This window comes from Dioscorea cayenensis, chromosome 14 (assembly GCF_009730915.1).
Source record: "Dioscorea cayenensis subsp. rotundata cultivar TDr96_F1 chromosome 14, TDr96_F1_v2_PseudoChromosome.rev07_lg8_w22 25.fasta, whole genome shotgun sequence".
Classification (NCBI taxonomy): Eukaryota; Viridiplantae; Streptophyta; class Magnoliopsida; order Dioscoreales; family Dioscoreaceae; genus Dioscorea; species Dioscorea cayenensis.
In genome coordinates, this window is record NC_052484.1 from 8,126,436 (window position 1) to 8,150,802 (window position 24,367).

General features: G+C 40.5%; 1 non-coding gene across 1 annotated transcript; it reads right to left on the bottom strand.

Moving 5' to 3' along the window:
- Positions 1 to 18,829: 18,829 nt before the first annotated feature.
- Positions 18,830 to 18,936, bottom strand: LOC120276630. Its single transcript, XR_005541341.1, has one exon. It is a non-coding gene; the product is annotated as a small nucleolar RNA R71 (small nucleolar RNA).
- Positions 18,937 to 24,367: the final 5,431 nt, after the last annotated feature.

Genomic DNA, 24,367 nt, shown 5'->3' on the forward strand with positions numbered 1-24,367 from the left:
ACTACTTGTTTCTAGACTCTATTCCCTGTGGATTTGATTACCCATCTTTTGGGTACTTTATTATTTCGACGCCCGTGCAATTGCGTTATACATGTGAGGGTGTGTCAAGTTTTTGGTACCATTGTTGGGGAACATGCATTTTAGAAACATTTATATTTTACTATTTTAGCTATTCATCATTTAGTCTACTTCATACTTTCTTATTCTTCCATCGTTCTAATTTGTTTGTCTTGTTAACTTTTGCAGAGAAAATGATCAGTATAATTGAGCTAGTTGATATGATAACTGGAATGGTAAAGGACATAGAACATAAGATTTGTTTGGTTGCCACACAAGCAACTTCATGTTGTTTCATGCAAGAGCAAGGTGTAATAGTTATGATGTTGACACTTAGATTCAGAGTTGTGACTTAGTCGATATGTTAAATCAGTTTGTAGAATCAACATCAGTATCCCCGACCTATCATATGGGAGATGATTTGGGAAAGGCCCTTGCTCAATTTAGTTTATTTGGGCAAGGACAGAGGCATGAAATTTTTTTCATTGGGGATTTCGAGCACAACCTAAGAGATCTGTGAGATAGAAAATTCAGAAATTGCTGAAGCTCATCCAATCTCTTGAGATCAAGATGAAAGTTCAGAGAAAACCCCAGAAGATGACCCAGAATAGTTTGAAGGAATTGACAGATTGAAGGAGAATAGGTTGCGACCATCCATCAAAGACTCACCTGATTTGGAACTCAAAAACATGCCTGAGCATTTGGAATATGCCTTTTTGGCGAAAGGATCAAAACTCCCTGTAATTGTATCTTCAAATCTCTCGACATCCCAGAATGATAAGTTTATAACCATGTTGAAGATACATAAATCCGCCATTGCTTGGAAAATTTTTTATGCAAAAGGCATCAATCCCTCGTCTTGCACTCATAAAATCCTAATGGAGGACAATTACAAATATGTGATTCAACCTCAACGTAGACTGAACCCGAATAAAAAGAAGGCTGTTAAGGCAGAGGTTGTGAAGCTATTGGATGCATGGATTATTTATCCAATCTCTGACAATGCTTGGGTAAGTCTGACTCAAGTAGTTCCTAAGAAAAGAAGGATGACAGTGGTGAAAAATGAATGGAATGAATTAATCCCGACTAGAACAGTTACAGGTTGGCGTGTGTGCATTGATTACAGGAAGTTAAATGATGCAACTTGAAAGGATCACTTCCTATTGCCATTTATTGATCAGATGTTGGAGCGATTAGCTGGGCATAACTTTTACTATTTCCTTCATGGCATGTCAGGATATTTTCAGATTCCTATTACCCAGAAGATCAAGAGAAGATGACATTTACTCGTCCCTATGAGACTTTTTCTTATAGAAGAATGCCTTTTAGATTGTGCAATGCACCGGCGACATTCCAACGTTGTATGACTGAAATTTTTGATGATATTCTAGAGGATATCATGGAGCTGTTCATGGATGACTTCTCAGTGTTTGGTTCCTCCTTCAACATTTGTTTAAAAAACTTGGAGAGAGTTCTTGTGAGAAGTGAAGAGACAAATCTTGTTCTAAACTGGGAGAAATGTCATTATATGGTCCAAGAAGGCATTGTTCTTTGGCATAATATTTCACAAAATTGGATGGAAGTTGATAGAGCAAAAATTGAAGTCATTGATAATCTTCCTCCACCAACAAATGTGAAAGGAATCCATAGTTTTCTAGGCCATGCTGGGTTCTACAGGCATTTCATCAAGGATTTTTTGAAGAACACCCAACCGTTGATGAAGTTTCTAAAAAAAGATGCTCCTTTTGATTTCGGAATGGATTGTTTTTATCTACTTTTAATTTTCTTAAGGAGAAATTGGTGCAAGCATTGATTCTTATAACACTAGAATGGAACATACCTTTCGAGCTTATGTGTGATACAAGTGACTATGCAATTGGAGCAGTACTTCGACAGAGGAAGGGCAAGCAATTGCAACAGATATACTATACCAGTAAAACTCTCACAAGTGCTCAAGAGAATTACACCACCACAAAGAAAGAGTTATTAGTAGTTGTGTTTGCTTTTGACAAGTTCAGGCTATATCTCACCTTATCTAGGGTCACTGTGTTTACAGATCATTCAACATTATGTTATCTCATGAGCAAGGCTGATGCTAAATCAAGGTTGATCCAATGGGTTTTACTACTGCAAGAGTTTGATAGGGAAATTAAAGATAAGAAAAGGTATCGAAAATGTAGTTGCAGATTATTTATCTCAGTTGGAGGGTTGTGAAGGACAAGAACCATCAAATCAGGAAATTAATGACTCTTTCCCTGAGGAGCAATTTTACATAATATAGAATTAGGCATCAAGTGACACTCCTTGGTTCAATGACTTTGCAAATTATTTGTCATGGAAAGTTCTAAAGCAAGGACTTACATCTCAGCAAAAGAAAAAGTTTTTCAGTGATCTAAAGAATTACTTCTAGGAGGATCCTTTTCTCTTCCGAATTTGTGCAGATCATGTGGTGCGGAGATGTGTTTCATGAGAGGAAGGATAGAATATTCTTGCACATTGTTAGTTAGGACCTATTAGAGGTCATTATGCTTCATGTAGAACTACTGAGAAGGCATTCGCTGCTGGATTTTATTTGCCAATATTATTTCAGGATGCATATCAGTTTGTTCTCCATTGTGATAATTGTTAGAGAGCAAGAAACCTTTCCCGATGTGATGAAATGGCCCAAAACCCGATGCAATTCAACGAAGTCTTTGATGTTAGTGGTATTGATTTCATTGGACCATTCTCGAGCTCTAACGGTTATAGATACATTCAATGTGTCTAAGTGGGTCGAAGCCCAAGCTCTGCCTACCAATGATGCTAGAACTGTGGTAAAATTCTTGAAGAGACTTTTTACTCGATTTGGAACACCTCGAGTTATCATTTTTGACAAAGGAACCCACTTTTGCAACACTCAACTTGAAAAGGTGCTATAACGCTATGGAGTGCATTATCGTCTTGCCATTACATACCATCCACAAACTAGTGGTCAAGTTGAGGTCACCAATAGGGAGCTGAAGAGGAACATGACAAAATCATTGTAACAAGGAAAACGGGACTAGTCAGAATGTCTGGATGACACCTTATGGGCTTACCGAACGGCTTACAAAACATTTATAGGAACCACGGCATATAATTTATTCTACGGGAAACCTTATCACTTACCAATAGAACTTGAGCATAAATCCTATTGGGCAATCAAGGCAATGAATTTTGATCTTGGTAAGGCTGGGGAATAGAAGTTGCTCCATCTTAATGAGTTGGATGAATGGTGCTTGAGAGCATAAGAAAATGCCAAAATTTACAAAGAAATGATTCGGAAGTGGAACGATAAGAATATCAAGATACCGAAGGAATTCAAGGTAGGAGATCAAGTTCTACTGTTTAATTCTCACCTATGGTTGTTTCCTAGGAAGCTCAAATCTAGATGGTTCGAGCCGTACATTGTAACTCAAGTATCACCGCATGGAGCTATTGAGATCACTCATCTGGATAGAGATACATTTAAAGTCAACGGGCACCGACTTAAACCATATTTTGGTCGTAAAGTGAGTAATGATGACGGGGAAGTATTTTTTGTTCATGAGCCACCATGAGGTAAGCATCAGGTACATCAAGCTCATGACATAAAACAAACACTTCTTGGGAAGCAAACCAAGTTTTCTTCGTTTTTCTGGGACTTAGTTTATTTTTTCCAGTAATAAATACCATAGTGACGATGTTTTCAATATTAATGTTGTTGTGTTTTTCTTATTGATCCTTGGTAATTCATTGTGGTTTAATGCTAATGGCAAGGTTTAGGTTGTATGATTGAGTGTTCATAGGGATGTGGTTAATTCTATTTTGCATTATAAAAGTTTCTTCTGTTCATTATATTGTATCAGAATTTATTTTCTGCAGGAACTATATTTCTGACCTAATCCTGGAGATTTAGACGGGGGTGTGGTAATCCACACGGCTGTGTGTTTGCATTCGGAGAAAATTTTCTTTGTCCCGAGAGCGCACAGAGCGTGTGGATGCCCCTGTGACCTCCCCTGTGAATCCAGGCTGGTGTGTGGATGTGTTCAAAAAATTTTTGGGAATCTAGAGAATACATAAGGGTGTGTGAGTGGTCTTGTAGCCTCCCCTATGATTCTCCAGGTAAGACCCACGGGCGTGTGGAAATTACCCATGCCCGTGTGGAGTTTTCCAGAGAGGAGGTTACGATTCAGAGATTCATAGGGGTGGGTGAATGCCCTTTGTGGTGACCCACGGGCGTGGGACTTATTCACACGCCTGTGTGGATGCTCAGCATTTATAAAGGCACTTGCCTCTTCAAATTTCATTTCGCATCTCTTTATTTTATATTTCTTCACACAAAAGGATTGCGCCTCCTCCGTCTCCTGACCTTTTTTTCCTTCTATTTAAAGGTTTGTGGGCTATTATCGAGCTAGCATTCAAGGTTTAGATCTCATCTTCTTTGGTAAGCCTTCCATGTTCCTTTGCCTTGCCATTATTATTATTTTTTGTTTATTGGATCCATTTGGTCTGAGTTTGTATGGTTTATCTTTTATTCATGCTTTTATTTAAAATTACAAGTGTTTGTGAGAGTTTTGTAGAGAATTTGGCGGTGAGACCATGACATTTTCGCCCTGCCAGATAATCCACATGGGCATGGGTCATAACCACATGACTGTGTGGATTTCTGCATATTTGTTTTTAATTCAAACTTGATAATTTTCTTTTCTATTTTGTAGGAATGGCTCCCCGAGCTAAGAATAGATTGGCCAGCATGAGTCCTCCTAAGGCCTCTCCGGAGTAGGTAGAGTTCACAATACCCAAGCATCAATTGACATTTTAGTGTTTTTAGAAGCTCAATTTTGGATAGTCGCGAGTTCCTGATCTACGAGCCTTAAATGAGATAGAATTAGGCGATGATATGCCATAGGAGGTTCCTGAGCTCATCTCCGTGGGTGGTTGGCAGAGACTCCTCTATATCAGGGATCGGGCCATTCATGCTATTACTTTGGAGGTTCTTGCGTCGTTTGAGTTTGATCGATCCTATACCAATCTTAGTTAGGAGGATACGATACATTTCTACATCTATGGCCAGTATCACTGTATGAGTTTAACATAGTTTTCAGTGAGGCTTGGGTTATTTGATGACTATTTTATTCACGCTAAGGAATACACTCACTTCCCGACTAATTATCCTCCTACAGTGACTCCTTAGCATGTATACCATATGTTGTGTGGAGATAGTCAATATGAGCCAGGGGTTTCCAAGGCTACTTATCTTGTTCATCCATTACATAGATACATCCACACCGTTCTTAGCAGATCAGTGAATGGCCATGGAGACAACACTGGAGTTTTGAGCTGATTAGAGCTACTCTACTTATACTCCACGGTACAGAGTGAGCCCCTACACTTAGGGCATATTGTGGCTGAATATTAGCGACATTCGGGTCAGTATACTCATGTTATAATGCTATTTTCTGAACCGTATATCACTAGACTTATTCGTGGTATGGGTTTGATGGAGGCGATTCGAGGAGCAGAGAAGACTACTATTCCCTCTCCTATTGGACTTGACACTATGCAGCTATGGTCTGATTGTTTGCTCTACAGATGAGTCCAAGGAGGAGACCGACAAAGCTAAGGGTTCCCAGCTAGCACCACCGCCACAGCAGGACCCTTTGAAGATGGATGTTCCCACAGTAACTTCTAAGGCTCCTCCTACACATATATCTTTATCACCTCGAGCCCATGATCATTTTGAGAGGCTTGAGAGTGCTATGGGAGTCCTCCAGACCGATTTGGTAGCAGTGCATGCGAGTCAGGTCTCGAATCATGAGGAGGTGATGGCACGTCTTACACTTTTACAGCAGATCTTATAGTGAGATTTTGCATCACCTTCCTCACCTAGATCACCAGCACTATCATGATCGCCTGTTCCACCAGCAGTAGCAGATGACATCAATGCTTGAGGCATCTCATTATTTTGTTTATTCATTTTACTCTTGCACTTTTTATTATTATCTTTGGACTTGTATTTCTCATGAAGGTTATTCCTTTTGAGTTTATTTTATTGCTTTAGTTATTTTGTTTGCTTTATTGAGTTATATTTCATTATTTTATCTTTATAAACTCGTTTTTATTGTGTTAGTGTTGACTTTCACTGAATCCCCTTGTATATATGTGCAAATGGTCTTTTAGGTCTTGTGAATGAGGAATTGTCATGGACACGGTCATGTGGGATTTTTACATGGCTGTGTGATCTCCACAACTCGTTGGACTTAACTTCCAACGAATCCAACTTCACCAAATTCCACATTATGAGTTCAGGGGAGTATTGTTCTAATTGCCCACCTTCACACATGTTGTTTTTATTGTTTTTATCTATATTATGCTTGCATGTCTACATTGAGGGTAATGTATATCTTAATTGTGTGTGTCTGTGTGTGTGTGTGTGGGGGGAGTTCGGAGTTCAAATTACACATGTATTGGACACTCATGCATTTCATGGTCTTGATCATGTGGGTAATTGTGGTTCACCTTAGTTGCAAGTGTTCTATTCTTTAAGTCTAGGAGAATTTTTGAACGTTGAATGCTATCATGCTCTAGTTTTACTTGAATTTGTCAGGAATTGTTATCTGACTATCTCCTTATTGCACTACTTACTCATTAAACTTGTGTAAACTCTAGTTTATTATTTAAAGGACTATAGTAGCATTTTTTTTAGGTTTTGAGTTGATAATATATATATAGTTTCAAAAAAAAATTTGCTTGATTGTGCATTTGGGGGTGGCAAGAGCTACCACCTATGAAGTATGAAGCTACTCTCATAAGTCGGATACTAGTTACGCCCTAATGAGAGAAAGAGCTATCTAATAGGATGAGTGAAAGCTACTACCCCTAGTAGAAAGAGTAGAAAGGGACACTACCTCAAAAGTGTAAAAGCCACCTTGGCGGCCGCTTAGGAAAGGGCTACCTTAGAGGATGTGTGTAGCTACTACCTTTTTTTTGTTTGTAAATAAGCCCTTTGTATCAAGAACTTTAGAGAGTGGACATTGGGTTGACTTGAGTGAGTTTACACACACATATACGATGTGGTACTTTCATCCTTTCTGATTTGGGTTTTTACCTAGAGCAATAATTTTCTTATGTGGTATTTGAAATAATCCATACTTTTAGAATGCTTGTCTTGTATACTCTTGGTGAACCTAAGGCTAAGCATGTCTAATTTTCTTCTTAGATGCTTTAATGAGTAATTATGCTTGAGGACAAGCAAAGCCTTAAGTGTGAGGGAGATTGATAAGTTCTTGTGTTTGCATATTATTGAGCATTTTCAACTTACAATGACCATTACTTTTATCAGGTTTTATGGCTCATTCATATGTTTTTCATGTTCTTTCATGCATTAAGGATTGTGAAGGCAGTATAAGAAGAAAGGAAGCGAATATAGGTTATGAAGATAGTTTTGAGGATGATCTTGCATGGATCAAGTTTAAGACATGAGCCGAGATCAAACACATGATGGTGTGTGCCAACTTCCAATAATGTGGAAATCTATCTACAAATTGGAAGGGCACAAAGGAAGTCACAAACTCGTGTTGCAGCTTATGCAAAGTTTTCGAGAACGTCATTTGACATGACCTACCCCATGGGGGTGTGCCCAACCATGTGGCCTCAAGGGAAGAAATGGAATTTTGGAATCACTATGACAGTCAAAAAATGTGAAATTCATAAAACTTGAGAATCCACACGCCCGTGTGGAAAATCCATGGGGGCATGTGAAGTCCCAATTTCAGCATTATAAATACCGCCTCGAAGAGTTATTTTGGGTGTCTTTTTCCTATCTTTTGGAGAGAGCGCACCTAGGGTTTGGAGAAGGTTTTTGCCAGGTTTTAGAGAGTGTTTACCAGGTTCAACATCAATTTCCCTTCGAAGGTGAGTTATTGGGGGAGCTTTCGATGCCATTGTTCCTGCTAGGTGTGCCCTAGGCTTGACGGAGGAGTGCATGGAGAAGGAGAAGCAGCTCTTGGAGACCATCATCACGGACAACAAGGAGGTTATTTTTATAAATAGTTTTCGTTCATCTTTGATTTATTCTTTGATCATGTATTGGTCCATGGAGAGCTAAACCCCTAGTGGGTACTTGAACTTGTAAACCCTAGGATGATTTTATTTCATTGACTCTTATTAGATTTCTTTTAATTGAGTTTTCAATTGAATTTCAATCTTGTATGCTTATGGTTGGATTTTCCCTTAGAGTGACACTAGGGTTAAGAATCCATCTAGGAATCCTTTTGAATGAGTGATAGCTTCATTAGGATTAGACTTAGCAAGATTGAAAAGGGTTGAGAGAGTGAGCCGAGAGGTAGCGGAGCGTCCCCTTTCCCTTCGGATGTCATTTATCCTAGTTTCACATTCCATAAGTTTTTTGCAATCACAAACAGAGTGAAGTGTTGATAGATTTCCTTCACTGGGCTTAATTGTGCGGGCACAATAAAGTTAAGTATTGAGAGATCCCTTCCACTAGGGCTTAGTTGTGATTAGATGTCTTTCACATGGACCAAAGGATTAGATTTTGATTTGGGAATAGGGTTTATCACTTGCAGTTCGTAGAACCCCAAGCAGTCCCACGCAGTGTGAGATGTTGAGAGTATTCCTTTTCACCGAGGCATACGTAGAGGGCTAGTCACAGTTGACCTTAGATTTAGGACTAGATTTCCATGGCTGTTTGGAACTTAATTAGGGAAGAATAATATTAATCTTGCACTTGAAACAATAGTCCTAGGGGGAGCACATTTCAAGTACCCCACTTTATACCTGATTGTTTCCTTCTCTTTACCTTTTGTTTGTTTTCTTGCTCTTTTATTTCATTAGAATCTTAAACACAATCATTAATTGATCATCTCCTTAGCTAATTAGCAATACTACTTGTTTCTAGAGTCTGATCCTTGTGGATTCGACTACCCACTTTCTGGGTACTTTATTACTTCGACACTCGTGCACTTGCGGTACACGCGAGGATGTGTCATGTACCCTAGGCAATTTTTCTAGCCTTTATATATAATCATTTCTACCCATTCCCTATCTATTCCCTGGCTAATTACCAAGAAAAATATTTTTCGGGTTAAATTTCGTTAGTAATTAATAGTTTTTTTTGTAGTGAAAAGTAGAAGAAAAGAAGAGCAAGAAGAAAATAGAAGAAAAAAAAGAAAAAAAAAGAAAAAATATGAATATAAAGAAAAAACATCTAAAAAATAGAAGAAGAAGAAGAAGAAGAAATGAAAACAAAAAAAAAGGGCAAGAACACCATAGAAAGGAACAAAAGAAAAGATAAGTTAGGATCGCTTCTATATATAAGTGCTGCTAATTTAGTTTATTTTTTTTTTTAAAAAAAGAATTTAAATTTAAGGGTATTTTTTTAAGAGCGGCACTTAATTGGTTGTTTTCTTTATTGATAAGCATCACTATATGTTAAAAAAAAAACACTGCTAGTTACTTTGAAAACACAACTGCACTAGCGGTATTTGTTTAAACAAACGGTGCTAATGTTGAGGTGCTTTTGAAAGTGCCTCTAATTACTAATAGATTGTCGACGCGTTCTTCATCAACATTTTCACAGGCATTTTTTGATAACTCTACTCCAGTATTTAGTCACTTTTTAAAACGCCACTAAACATTTAAGTAAATGTTGCGAAAGACCTATTTTGGTATTAGAAAAGATTTTTACGGCTCAATTAAAGAAAATCAAGTTCATGATTATAACTTGAGATCCATTCCGAAAGCAAGTAAGTCAAAGTAGTCAAGCTAGTGGCCCATGTAAGAGGTCACTGCCTGATGATAAGAAGATCAAGGCTCAAAAGCATATGAGGGTCAAAATCTAAACTTCTCGTACAAACAACAAATATAGGGGTAAAGTTTCAGGACATGAAGAAGCTAAAGACCTAAGTAGTTTCACAAGTTAGAACTTCATAAGCACGATATGCTAAAGTCTTCAATTAGTAATTTAAAAAACAAATAGAATCTAGTATGTAACTTATGAATATAGAGTGACAACAACTTATGATCCAAGGGATATGCCAAGATGGAATCCCAATGTAGACGCACCAGAGGTCATAAGGGTTGAGGAGGGAGCAAGCAAAAAGAAGGAGGTGGCACCCCCACTTTTCAAGCCAAGAATCCCTTATCCCTTTAGATTGAAGAATGACTAAGGGGATGAACAGTACAAGAAGTTCCTGAGTTTGTTCAAGCAACTCCACATCAATATTCCTTTTGTTGAGGCATTGGCCCAAATGCCTAAGTATGCAAAATTCTTGAAGTACTTGTTGACTAATAAGAGAAAATTGGAGGGAAGTGCTTCAGCGATCTTAGATGTGTCTTGCTCGGCGGTGTTGCAAAAGAACTTGCTGAACAAGAAGGAAGACCCGGGAAGCTTCATCAGTCATGTAATATTTGCAATTTGGGTGAAGAAATGGCATTACGGACTCAGGGGCCATTATCAACGTCATGCCATACACCTTCTTTCAAAAGATAGGATTAGGCGAGCCTAGACCCACTCACATGACTTTGCAATTGGCGGATCAAACGGTGAGACATCCGAGGGGTATCATCGAAGATGTGCTTGTCAAGGTGGACAATTACAATTTTCCTGTAGATTTTATGGTGCTAGACGTCGATGAGGATGCGGATGTACCTTTGATACTTGGGAGACCGTTCTTGCGGACTTCCAAGGCATTGATTGACATGGACGGTGGGGAACTAACATTGAGAGATGGAGATGACAAGCTCACATACCGCCTTGCCGAAGCCATGCGGCATTCTCTTAATTTTGATGATACTTTGAATTTTTTAGACACTATTGATGAGACTGTTGGTGAATACATGCAGGAAATGTTTAATCCGGACCCGTACGAGGGTTTGTTCGGCCAAGAGATGGAAAATGAAGAAGTTATGATGCTTGGTTCGACTGAAAAAGTACCATCTACTCCGGGGATGCTGAAGAAGGTGCTCCAAAAGAAAAAGAGGGTAAGGAGACACCACCGGAAACGCTCCAAGGCTGTTGGAGATGCACATGAACCGAACAAATTGGATGCACCATTGCTAGGTAGTCCCAAGCCCGATAAATCCACCTCTACCTTCAAGAGACTTTGTTTAGCATGCTTTCAAGCTATGGGTAAGAGGGCAACCTTCATCTATGAACCCCCGTTAGGTAAGACAAGGAACGTCAAGCTTAGTGACGTAAAACAAGCGCTTCTTGGGAGGCAACCCAAGTGTTTACTATTTTCTTAGTTAGTAGTTTAGTGTTTGCACGAATAAAGTGTTGAGTGTTGGTGTCTTGATTTTTAGATGCTTTTGCTGTGATTTTATTGTGGGTTTTAATTTCATCATGTGTTTTTATGTGGATTTAGCGAAGTTTTGGTCGTTTGAGGTATGTTTCATATTTTTCGCTGGTATAGTTTGCATAATAGGGCCGGCTCTGAGTCTGTAAACATGTTCAAAAATTTTCTGCAGAGCCTGTAGAGTTTTTAAGGCATCCAAGGAATGGACGTGTGGAAATTCCACACGCCCGTGGATCTGTATTGCTAGCTTATCCAGAGAAGGCACAGGGGCGTGGACTCGCCCCTATGAGTGACCTCGTGACTTTTGGGTAATTTCCGCACGGGCGTGCATTATCCTGTAGAGATTTGGCAACATATCCCAAGAGCACAAAGGGGCGTGGACTCACCCCTGTGGGTGAACTTCTGAAAAACGCACAAGCATAGGTAATTTCCGCACGGCCGTATAAAACTCTACAGAAGAGCTCTCTCCATCCCGAGAAGGCACAGGGGCGTGCGCTTGCGGAATTTCTGCAAGCTCGTGCGGAATACTTAGTGATTTTTCTCGCTTGGACAGAGAAGCCACAGGGGTGTGCGGCTGTCCCTGTGGGTCGGGCGCACGGCATGGATATTTTCCGCACGCCCATGTGGTTACGTTCAGAGAGATTGAGTGTTATCCCGAGGGCGCACATGGGTGTGCATCTGCCATGTGGCTCTCCCCTGTGGAGGCTCACGTGCGTTGGTAATTTTCTCACGCCCGTTCGGATGTATAGAATGTCAAGAGGTGCAAGTTCCTTTTAAAGGATCACCGTTCCTCTTTATCCTAACATTCTCCATTCGTCCGACCTCGCATTACTAATTAGGAAGGATTTTTACTTGGTTTTCCGACCGATCTAAGGTTTTCAATCTCAACTCATCGGTAAGCCCTATCTTTTGTTTTGTTTTCTTCACCAATTCTTGATCTTAATCGATGAAACTAGTTAATAACGCTTCGTTTCTGCAATTAGAATGATTATGCATGTTTAGATAGAAGTTAGAAGTGATTTAACGGTGTATTTTTTGGATTTTTGAGGCGCGGCCGTGCATTTTTCACGCCTAGTGGATCCACACGGGTGTCCGGAAATTCCACACAACCGTGTGGATTTCTGCAACATTACTTAACTAACTGGTTTGATCGATTTTCTTTCAAATTTTGTAAATTATAGCACCTCGGTCAAAGAAGCAAGCCGAGAAATGCCCGCGTGAGTCATCCCCTGAGTCCGAGAGCATGAGATTTACTATCCCCGAGCATCAGGCTTGTTTTGAGCGTTTGTCGAGACTTCAGTTTGGACAGACTCGATTTCAGGACACGAGCATATTGAGAGATTTATAGTAGGGAGATGAGTTCACAGATGAGGTCGAGGATCTCATTTCGGTGGGTAGATGGAGGCAGTTATTGTTGACTAGGGAGCCAGCCATTCGTGAGCTTACAGTTGAGGTCTTATTATCATTCGAGTTCAATAGATCTTATGTGAGATTCAACAGCCTCGATGCCATTCATTTCAGAGCACTTGGACATTACCATAGCATAAGCGTCACTCAGTTTTCAGTTCGCCTTGGCTTGTACGAGGAGGCATTTACAGACACTGAGGAGCATTCGCAATTACTGACCGATTACCCTGGAGCGTTGCCTCCGCAGAGAGCTTACCGAGCGTTGTGTGGTCAGGGCCAGTATGAGCGGGGGGTGTCCAAGGCCACACGCCTTTCCTGACCTACGTACCGATATTTACACACCATTCTGAGAAGGTCGGTGAATGGACGTGGTGATAGCACTGACATTCTGAGCCGGGAGAAGCTTCTATACTTGTATTCGATGGTGAAGCGCATACCGATTCATCTAGGGCACATAATCTTAGAGTAAATTCGACATCAGGGGCAATATGATAGATTAGGAGTGATCTTCTCGGGCCCCTACATTACGAGACTAGTTTTGGCCGTGGGTCTCTTGGACGCACTTCACGGGGTCGAGAAGACGAGTACACCTGCGCCCCTGAGCATGGAGATGATGAGATTGATGGGTATGGTCCATAGGGTTCGGACGGGAGTAATTGCTTTGGTTCTATCAGCTCCAAAGATAGCTGAGGATGAGGGTGATGATGCCAAGGCTTTTCAGCCTGCTCCCTAGCCTCAGCCAGCACTTATGGAGACCGAGGCACCTGCAGTGGCAGAGGACCCATCCCCACTATGCATGTTTTCACCATCTCGAGCCCATGATCGTTTTGAGAGGCCCGAGAGTGCTGTGGGGGTGATACGGACAGAGGTCGCTGAGGTTCGAGAAGAGATTGCTGAGATTTGGGCTGCGCAGGCTGCATAGTATACAGAGTTCATGGCATGTTTCGACATGTTACAGCAGATTTTGGAGTAAGACGTCGCCTCGTCATTTATCTTGTAGCCGAGGACTCCTTAGGCCCCTTCGGCATGACCATCACCACCTCCACTAGCTCCCTTCGATCTAGAATCCACAGTAGAAGAGAAGCCAGAGCACAATACCGACACGTGATTTATTTTCTTTCATCTTATTACTTCTGCATTTTTATTCCGGACTTGTATACTCAGAAAGGACTTTCCTTCTGAGTTTATTTTCATATTGTGTTCTCGAGTTGTATTCATTGCCTTATCTTTTACATACTCGAGTTGCTTTTGTTTTATTGAGCTTCACTGAACGCCCTTGTTTATGCGAGCAGATGGTCTTCTCATCATGGGAATTGAGACTTTGTCATGGGCACGGCTAATGGTGCTTCGGCACTTGGCCGTGTGTGCTTCACAACCAGTTGGAACATCACTCCCGAGGATTTAGCTCCATCAAATGCAACACTAGGAGTCAGGGGAGTATTGTTTTGATTGCTTCTCCCATATTTGTTCTTGATTGATATACATTATGAGTGAGCTTGCATGTGAACATTGGGGACAATGTACAACTTAAGTGTTGGGGGGGGGGAGTTTCATAGTGCACACATCTCTTTTATATTAATTTTGATTGATATATATGTTCACATAGCCAATGGCGGTTCACCTTAGTTGCAATGATTTTATTCTTGAGTTTAGGAGAATTTTTAACATTGAATGTCTTCATGCTCTAGTTTTTGCTTGAATTTGTAGGAATTTTTGCCCGATTGACACTTGTTGCACTACTCACTCTTTAAACTCTTTTGGAAACTCATGTTCGATGTTAAAGGGACTAGTTATTGTTGTTTCTTTTGTTATTTGTGAAAAAAAATGGTGAAATGAAAAGAAAGAACAAAATAGTTTTATTGTTTATTTGTGCTTGTTGGGTGGATAGAGCTACCACCTATGAAGTATGAAGCTACTCTCATAAGTCAGATACTAGATATGCCCTAATGAGAGAAAGAGTTACCTCATAGGATGAGTGAAAGCTACCACCTCGAAAGTGTGAAAGCCACCTTAGTGCTCGCTTTGGAAAGGGCTACCTTAGAGGATGTGTGAAGCTACTACCATCTTTGAAATTTTGTTACTGTTTGTTGATAAATAAGTCCCTTGTACGTAGAACTTTGAGAAGTATACTTTGGGTTATTTTGATTGAGTTCGCACACTTACACGATTTCGGGTTTGTTATCCTTTTTTATTCAAGTTTTTAGCTAGAGCATTGATTTTTCATATTTAGTGTTGAAATTTCCTTACTTGTAGATTGCTCTCTTTGTATGCTTTGGTGAACCTAAGGCAAAGCACTTCCAATATTTCCATCATCTATGCATATAATGTTTTAATTTTTGCCTGAGGACAAACAAAAGCTTAAGTGTGGGGGAGTTTGATAAGTGCTTGTGTGATAAGAATGCGAAGTGTTCTTTCCTTATGATGAGCATTACTTTTATCGGGTTTCAATGCTAATAAGTGTGTATTTATGTTACTTTCATTTAGATAGGGTTGTGAGGCCGAATATTAGAGAAAGAAGCCAATTTGGATCATAAATACACCATTTGGAGAAAATCTTGAGAAGGTTCAAGCGTGAAGACATAAGTCGGGTTCAAAATGCGGGAATGTGTGCCAACCTCCTTATATTAAAGTTAGCACAACGATTTGGAGAGCACAAGGGCAGTCACATTCAAGCATTCTGGCTTGTGCATGTATACGAAGATCTCCACCAACATGTCTGTTATTGAAGAAGCAAAGCTATCTTTGACGTAAATGTGTGCCCGTTTACATTACCTCGATGAAAGCATGGATTCGGGAGTGTTTCGGGATGGTACTGAAGCAGGGCATTGTAGCAAACCACTATAGCAGGTATTGTTCATAGCCGGTCGAAGAAGGATGAAAATAGAGAATCCACACGGCCGTGAGTTAATTCCACACGCCGTATGAAAAATCTATTGGGGCGCACATAGGGGGCGTGTGGATTCCCGATTCCAACACTTTAAAAGCCGATTTCTTCAGCCCCGATTTCAGCATTCTTCTCCATCTTTTCACCAACTTGAGAGAGGGCTTCGTCTAGGGTTTTGGGAGACATTGGCTAGGTATTTGGAGAGGTTCTATGGCTCCAACATCATGCTCCATTTACAAGAAGGTTAGTGGGAGAGCTTTTGTCGACACCGATCCGGGGAGGTGTATCCTAGGCCAGACAAAGGAACCCTTGGATGAGTAGAGGACTCCCCACAAGACCATCGCCATGACTATCGAAGGGGTTTTCTATGGATTATTTGCTTTTACATTTGATTTCATTGATTGTAATTAGCTCCATGGAGAGCTAAATGGCTTAGTGGGTACTTGGGTATTTGTGAACCCTAGGATGTATTCGTTTCATTGAACCTCTTTATTATGCTTTTCACTAATTGATGTTTTATTTAAGTTCTAATCTTGAATACTTGATTATATAAATAATCCCTTAGAGTGACACTAGGGTTGAGAGTTCTTGTTGGTAACTCTTGTGAATGAGTGACACACCATGAGAGTTAGACAAAGATAGATTGGAGAGGATTGAGAGGGTGAGTCGAGAGGTAGCGGAGCGCCCCCTTTCCACTCCGGTGTGATTTATTCTACCTCCATTTCATCAAGTTTTTTAGGGCTTAGTTGAGTGAATGGGCTAAAGGATGACCTTCCGTTGGGGCTTAGTTGTGGGTGCAACAGAGTGAAGCGTTGAAATGATTTTAGCACCTAGGGCTTAATTGTGGCTAGGGACCTTCCACCTGGACCAAAGGGTTAGGTCTACATCTAGGAAGAGGATTTATCACTTGGAATCCCTAGAACTCATTGCAATTCTATACGAGTGCGAGGTTGAGAGGTTATTCAATTTCTCCTCAGGGACATGTATAGATTTAGGCATGGTTGACCTTAAATTTGGGACCATGTATTTAAGGATCTCCACGGCTCATTATTGCATCAGTTATAATAGAGGGTCCATGTATAGATTTAGGCATGGCACTGTAGCAAAATAACTGTAGCTGCCACTATAGCACCTGGGGAGTTTTCAAGACAGAAATCAAATCGTGGCATACGGCCTCAATGCTGCCCGGTATAGAGCCCGGGATAATCACTGTAGCACAGAGGAAGTTGATTGATTGAAGGCATACTGGCTCAATGAGGTGCTCATTGAGCCAGTATGGATACTATTGGGTGTGCATATGAGGAGTTTTCTTGCCCGAACAGTGTCAATGAGGAGCTCAATGAGGTCCTCATTGAGCCAGTTTACCACCTCGGGATTGATGGATCTTGGAGTAAATGAGGAGGGTTATAAAGAGCATCTTGGGGAAAAGAAAGGGGAACTTTTGAGAGGATTTCTGGGAGACATTTTTGAGGGTTCTTGGCAGCCAGCACTTGGGAAGAAGAAGAAAACGAAGATATTATATTCTTGAGGAGATTTTGGCTTGAAGCTTGGGAAGATCAAGGGTTTGAACTTCAAGGGGAAGCTTCATCATCAAGGGAGGAGAAGCATTCGGTACCTTTTGGGCTAGAAGAAGTGTCATTCGGCTGGCATTCTTCCTCCTCTTCATCATTCGGACTAGGGAGTGCCATTTATGCATTTACTTCTTGCTTTTGTTATGTTTGAGACATTTATTTGTGTGATGGCACACTAGACCCCCAAGGCCACCGGATGTAGGTGAACCTTGGGGGGTTCATCATGTATTTTGGATGCTTCACTTTTATTTGGAATGCATTGGTGTGATTTGTGGTTTAGCTCATGTTGCTTCATGCCTAGAACTATAATACGGAGAAATCCTTAGTTCTTAGTTGAGTTGTACACGTAGACGTGACCTACTCACGTGTACTAGATCATTTTTGAGCTAAAAGGGGAGATCCTTGACCAACATGCCGAGAAATTGGATGTTGGTTGCCCCTCCGAACCATGAGGATGAACTTAGGTTAAGTGCATCCTTGTTGCGCGATCTCCATGTTCTTAACGCAATCGTAGGAATTTGACTAAGGAGAAATCCTTGTCATCATTTGTATGGGATTAGGGTTTGACTACGGAGATATCGGGGTTTAACTATTGTTGAGATCCGTCGGTCTAAATCACCCATGCCATCTATTCTTTTGCATCCATGCATCACGGTGAACCCCTCTTGGGAACCCTCATCCCGAGGCCTATTCTTATCATTATTGCTCTTGCGATTTCCTTGCTTATTGTGGGACTGCTACACTTGTATTCTTATTTATATTATTGCACGTATAAGAGTAACACCATGTTCCAATTGTAAGGTTAGAAAGTAAGTGTTGGAGGAGTAATAGAAGCTCCTTAGCCCCGTGGAATACTATGACCCCTGTGTCACTCACAGGGTATTACTTGACGATCCCGTACATTTGCGGGTAATCAATCAAGTTTTTGGCGCCGTTGCCGGGGACATTAAGGAATTCTAGGAAACTTCTAGCTTATTGCTCTAACCATTTTTCTTTTCTTGCATTTTTTTTATTATTTGTCTTACTTCTTTTTTGAGCTTAACTTCCTTTATCTTTATTGACTTTGCAAGGTACTGTGCATGACACGAGCAAATCCGTCAAATCTAGTTGCACAAGACCGTGAAATCGAGAGAACCTTGCATCGACGGCTTAGAGAAGTGAGTGAAAGCACTAGTGAAAGAAACATCGAAATCGAGGATAGAGAATCTGTCGTTATGGCCGAAGAAAGACGTACTTTATCAGAGTATGAAAGGCCACAATTTACGGGTGAAGAATTTAGTGTGCAAGCTCCATCCATCGCCAAAAATAATTTTGAGATCAAGGCAAGCACCATCGGCATGATCCAGAATTCAGTTCAATTTAATAGTCTTGCAAATGAAGATGCCCATGATCATCTCGCCCGTTTTCTTCAAATTTGTTCTACCTTCAAGATAAACGGGGTGACTGACGACGCGATTCGGCTACGATTGTTCCCTTTTAGTTTGAGAGATGGAGCATACCGTTGGCTCACATACTTACAACCGGGATCGATCAAAACATGGAAAGATATGGTGGAAAAATTCTTGGGAAGGTATTTTCCTCCTAGTAAGGCGGCGAAGCTAAGGCAAGAAATTTTAGCATTCAAGCAAGGGGAGTCGGAAACACTTTTTGAAGCTTATGAGAGATTCAAGGACCTTCTTCGAAGATGCCCCCATCATGGCTTTGCTTCTTGGATGCAGATTCAGATCATCTACAATGGATTAAACTATGCAACCCGTCAATTAATTGATGCCGCAGCGGGTGGATCCCTTAGCAACAAGTACCCTGACGAAGCCGAGCAACTACTTGAATCGATGGCAAGCAATGAGTCTCATTGGGCCTCAAGAGGTGCACCACAAAAAGGTGCCGGAATCTATGAAGTCAGTGCTAATGATGCTCTTGCAGCGAAGGTTGATGTTTTGTCTCGAAAGTTAGAGTTGCTCATGGGGAGTAGCTCGAAGTCGGAGTCGGTGATGAGTTGTAGCACTTGTGGTGGAGGGCATGAAGTTGCTCATTGTCCAATTGCTAGTTCCTCCGTCGCCCCAATTGAGAATGTTGATTATATTGGGTGACAAAGGCCACAAGGGAATCCATATAGCTCAACTTATTATCCGGGGTGGAAATACCACCCAAACTTTTCTTGGAATCAAGGGCAACAACAAAAAGCCGCCCCACCTCAACAAAATTCCCAAATGCAACAACCAATTTTGGAGAAGAGGTTCACTACTGAAGATGTGCTTGCCAAGTTCATGATTAACACTGAATCCAGGTTCAACAACATAACTAGCAGTATGGAGAATCAGTTCAGTAAGGTGAATGCTCAGCTTACTCAACACGCCCGGCAATTCAACGAAATAGGCTCAATCTTGCGGAACCTCCAAGCCTCAGTGCAGTCCCTTGAACACTAAGTGGGGCAGCTTGCTAAAGCAACTTCTGAGCGACCTTCAGGCGGTCTTCCTAGCAACACTGAGGAGAACCCAAGAGAACACTTGAAGGCCATCACCCTTAGAAGTGGAAAACAGATTGAGACAAGGGTCGGAGCTGACCCAAGTGTCAAGGAGACTAGGGTAGCCGATGTGGAAGACCCTAACATAGTAGAGAAAATTATTGAAAAAATCAAGCAAAGTGAAGATAAGGAAATTCCAAAAAAGGGTTCATCTAAGCCATCTGAATACAAACCTCCAATTCCCTATCCGGCTAGATTGAAGCAAGATAAGGAGGATGCTCAATTTCGAAAATTTATCAACATCTTCAAGCAACTCCACATAAACATCCCGATTGTAGAAGCTTTAACTCAAATGCCCAAGTATGCCAAGTTCTTAAAGGAATTGCTAACAAACAAGAGAAAATTGGAAGAAGAGGGCACAGTTGCACTCACGGGAAATTGCTCGGCCATTTTGGAGAAAAAGCTCCCACAAAAATTGAAGGATCCGGGAAGTTTCATAATTCCATGTGTGCTTGAGGGTGGAATTCAAGAAAATGCTCTAGCGGACTCGGGAGCAAGCATTAATGTTATACCCTATACCATGTATTCGAAACTTGGTCTTGATGAGCTTAGACCCACGAGAATGATTTTACAATTGGCAGATCGATCAACAAGGAAGCCTCGTGGAATTGTCGAAGATGTGATTGTCCGGGTAGACAAATTTGTGTTTCCTGTGGATTTTGTCATCATGGATATTGATGAAGATGTGGAGACACCATTGATTCTTGGTCGGCCATTCCTCACTACCTCCGGTGCCCTAATTGACCTCAAAGGAGGAAAGTTAACATTAAGAGTTGGTGAGGAAGAAGCGGTGTACACTCTACCGGCGGCCATGAAACACTCTTTAGACCATGATGACATGCTTTATTTTGTCGATGAAACTGAACTTTTAATTTTTGATTGTGTGCAGGAGGTGTTTTCATTAAACCCATTGGATGAGTATTTGGAAGAGCTAGGAAATGAAGATCAAGAAGAACCCCACTACCCTCTTCCAAATCCTAATTCAAAGAAACCAAAAGAGAAAGTTATGTGTACCAATGCCAAAGAGAAAGAAAAGAAAGATTCAATGTTGAAGAAAATTTGGAGGGAGGTTCGGGGAAAGAAGAAGAAAGGTATTACTTGTTCTCATCAAACACCCCAAGAAGAGAAGGTACAATCTTCACCTCCTTTTGCTCATGAAAAATGTGATGTTTATTCATTATTGTCCTTGAATTTACCGGGAAGTAACAACAACAATTCAAAGATGACCGGGGGAAATTTCAAATTGTTTGAGCCCCCGTAAGGTAAGTGAAAAGGTACGTAAAGCTCGTGACGTTAAACAAGCGCTTTTTGGGAGGCAACCCAAGCATTCGGGGGTTTATTTTTATGTTTATTTGTTCTTTGTGTTCATGTTCATGTTCTTGTCTTTTTTCGTATTTTCTTAGAGTTGTGAATTTGAATAAGTCCATGCTCTAACTATTTTGTTCATCATGATCATTGTTCATGTGGTTGTTTACTTAATTTTATTGTGAAGTAACACTTGTTTTGGTCATCATTTCATGCATTAGATCGAGCATTTGAACCATTCTTTTATGTTGGAGATGATTTTAGAACATTTTGTAGCCATGTCCATGTGTTTGGTGGAGCTAAGATGACTTTTGAACTTATTTTTAGAAGCCATACGGCCTCAATGAGCTCCTCATTGAGGTCCTCATGAAATTCCAGAAACATTACACTAGGGCATACGGCCTCAATGAGGAGCTCATTGGAGGCGGTATGGACCCTCCTTTTTGCATGTGACCTTGTCCTCTCTTCTCTCTCTTCATTGTTCTTCTTCTCCAACCGAACCTTAGCCTCCATGAGTTCTCTCTCCATGGCCGGATCTCACTAGATAGTGCTCTTAATCATCTCCAAATCGCTTTGGGAAGTAGATCTAGTGCTTTTCTTCAAGCTCCACTCAAGTGTTTTCAAGATTTTAGTTGGTATGAAGCTTGGTTGATGAAATAATTTTCTTTTCTTTTCTTCTTGCTTCCTTGAGCTTGTGTGTGGATGTTTCAAGCTTTTGGCTTGTATTTTATGGTATGAACATCATGTCTTTGTATGATCTTGAATTGTTGTATAAATTTTTTTCGAATTCATGATTTAGGGGAAACTCTTGCAAAATGAATAGTACCCATACTGTCTCAATGAGATCCTCATTGAGACCCGTATGGATACTATTCCCTTGATATTCTTCATGTTTTAGCCCTTCTCATGCCATATGATACATGCTTTTTGATTCCTTTCATACTTATTTGAATTTTTATTGATGTAGGAATGACACAAGTCAAGAAATTTGCCTCCAAACGTCCAAGAAACACAATGCCAACCCCGAAGAACCACACTTTAAGCATGCTTATCATAAGGCGAAGTGTGAAGTTTCAAAGACCAAACCATGTGGCACACTTCATCACATAGAATAGGGTATTTTGGAAATATTTGGGACGCATGAACAATTCAAGGAATTACTTTCACATGGTTTTTGGTGACTCTATTCTCAATTGATGATCCAACCTTCCACCAACATACTTTGGAGGTTTTGAGCAATTTCGAAGCACACCAAAACAACCACATCTTCAACATCTTGTGATGACAAGTTGGACATTTGAGCATGGACATTTGCTCTACTTCTTTAGTTTATTTCTTTGCTTTACTTTTGATGCAAGTGTGTTTGTTTGCCTTGAATAAGTTGGGGAGGGGATGCCCTACCAACATTGTGTCTAACTTTGCTACTTTTTTTTTTCTAGTACTTGTGTGCTTGGACTACTCTCTAGTATCTATTTTTGCAATCTTAAATTTTTGTTTGGAATGATGATGCCCCCTTATGCCTTGCAGGGCATTAAGGGAGCTTGGTGAACCTTCCTATATTTCATGGAAGCCGGACCCGACACGCAACGCTTGCAACACCTTTAGTTCGGGTCACATCTCGCCTTGTGCACGAGAATAACCAGGGAAGTTCGTTCCACCCTCCTCTATTGTTTCATTGCATATATTATTATGTTTTTCATGATTAGTGTACATTGAGGACAATGTACAACTCTAGGTATGGGGATGGGTGTATTGTATGTATTTGAGTGATTATTTACATGCTAGTGTACCCATGATGGCTTGTTCATTATTGTAAGACTCCTCTAGCATAGTTTAATGATCGATTTGAGTTACATACTTCTTGTTGTACTCTATTGAATTTTGTTTCACCTATAGTATTGTCTTGTGCACTAAATCTTTTGTTGATGCCCTGGGAATAGCCAATATGACTACTCTAACTCTCTTGTATGCTTAACACACAACTTTGAGTATTTGGTCTTAGAGTACTAAGTTCCTTCATTCAATGAACTCTTAAGAACTTCTGAGGCTTGTTGAGCTAGCCCTAATTTTGTAGCATGTAGAGTAGTCTGAAGACATGATCTAGGATGAATGTGAAAAAGAAAATGATGAAAAAAAAGAGAAATGAAAAAAAAAGGAGAAAAAGAAAAAAAAAATTGAGTCTATGTCAGTATTCCTCTGCTAATGAAGCATGAATGCGTCTATGTAGACTGTAATCGAGTAGTTGGGTGGCTCTTGTGCCTAACCAGCATGTGCACCCTCCAGAAAGAGTTTTTGGCACAGTCTATGTTAGTCGGACTCGAAAAAGAAAGAAAAAAATGAAATGAAATGAAAATAAAAACCCTAGTGATCTTTTTGGCTACCTACTAGAGGCTTTGAGAAGAATAGGGAGTTAGTTCGAGTTCAAGACTTGGAAGGATCTTACTTTCTCATTGAAGTAGCACATAGCATTTTAAGACTTCATACTCTTGCTTGTTGAGTGTTTAGCATCTAGAGCTGTACTGATTGAAGTCAGTAGGCTAGACCAGATCAGGGTAAATGAAATACAAGGTTCACACACATGGCACAGACATATAAGAGGTGAGACATGATCTTTCTTTTGTTCTTAATGTTTGTAACTCATTATCTTTTTATCATTTTCCAATGCTTGTAGAGTCTTGTATTTATTTGAGCTGGAGGTAATACATTTAGCCACTTATCTTTATATTTGTTTTTCATGATGTGTTTTCTTGGGGACAAGCAAATGCTTAGGTATGGGGATATTTGATAAGTGTCTAAATGTACATATTTCTGTATATGTATTTGTCGCTTCTAGCATGTATTTTTACTAGAATTGATGCCCGTTTTGTGCTTAATCATGTATTATTTGCTTTGCAGGGCACGGAGACGCCATGGAGGACAGGAAGATACAATTTGGGCGAAAAAGAGGAGAAAACCAGGTCGCAGTACTGTAGTGTATTCCCTGTAGCAAAAGACTGTAGCACATGGGGAGTTTTCAATGCAGAAATCAAATCATGGCATACGGCCTCAATGCTGCCCGGTATAGAGCCCGGGATAATCACTGTAGCATAGAGGAAGTTGATTGATTGAAGGCATACTGGCTCAATGAGGTGCTCATTGAGCTAGTATGGATACTATTGGGTGTGCATATGAGGAGTTTTCTTGCCCCGAACAGTGTCAATGAGGAGCTTAATGAGGTCCTCATTGAGCCAGTTTACCACCTCGGGATTGATGGATCTTGGACTAAATGAGGAGAGTTATAAAGAGCATCTTGGGGAAAAGAAAG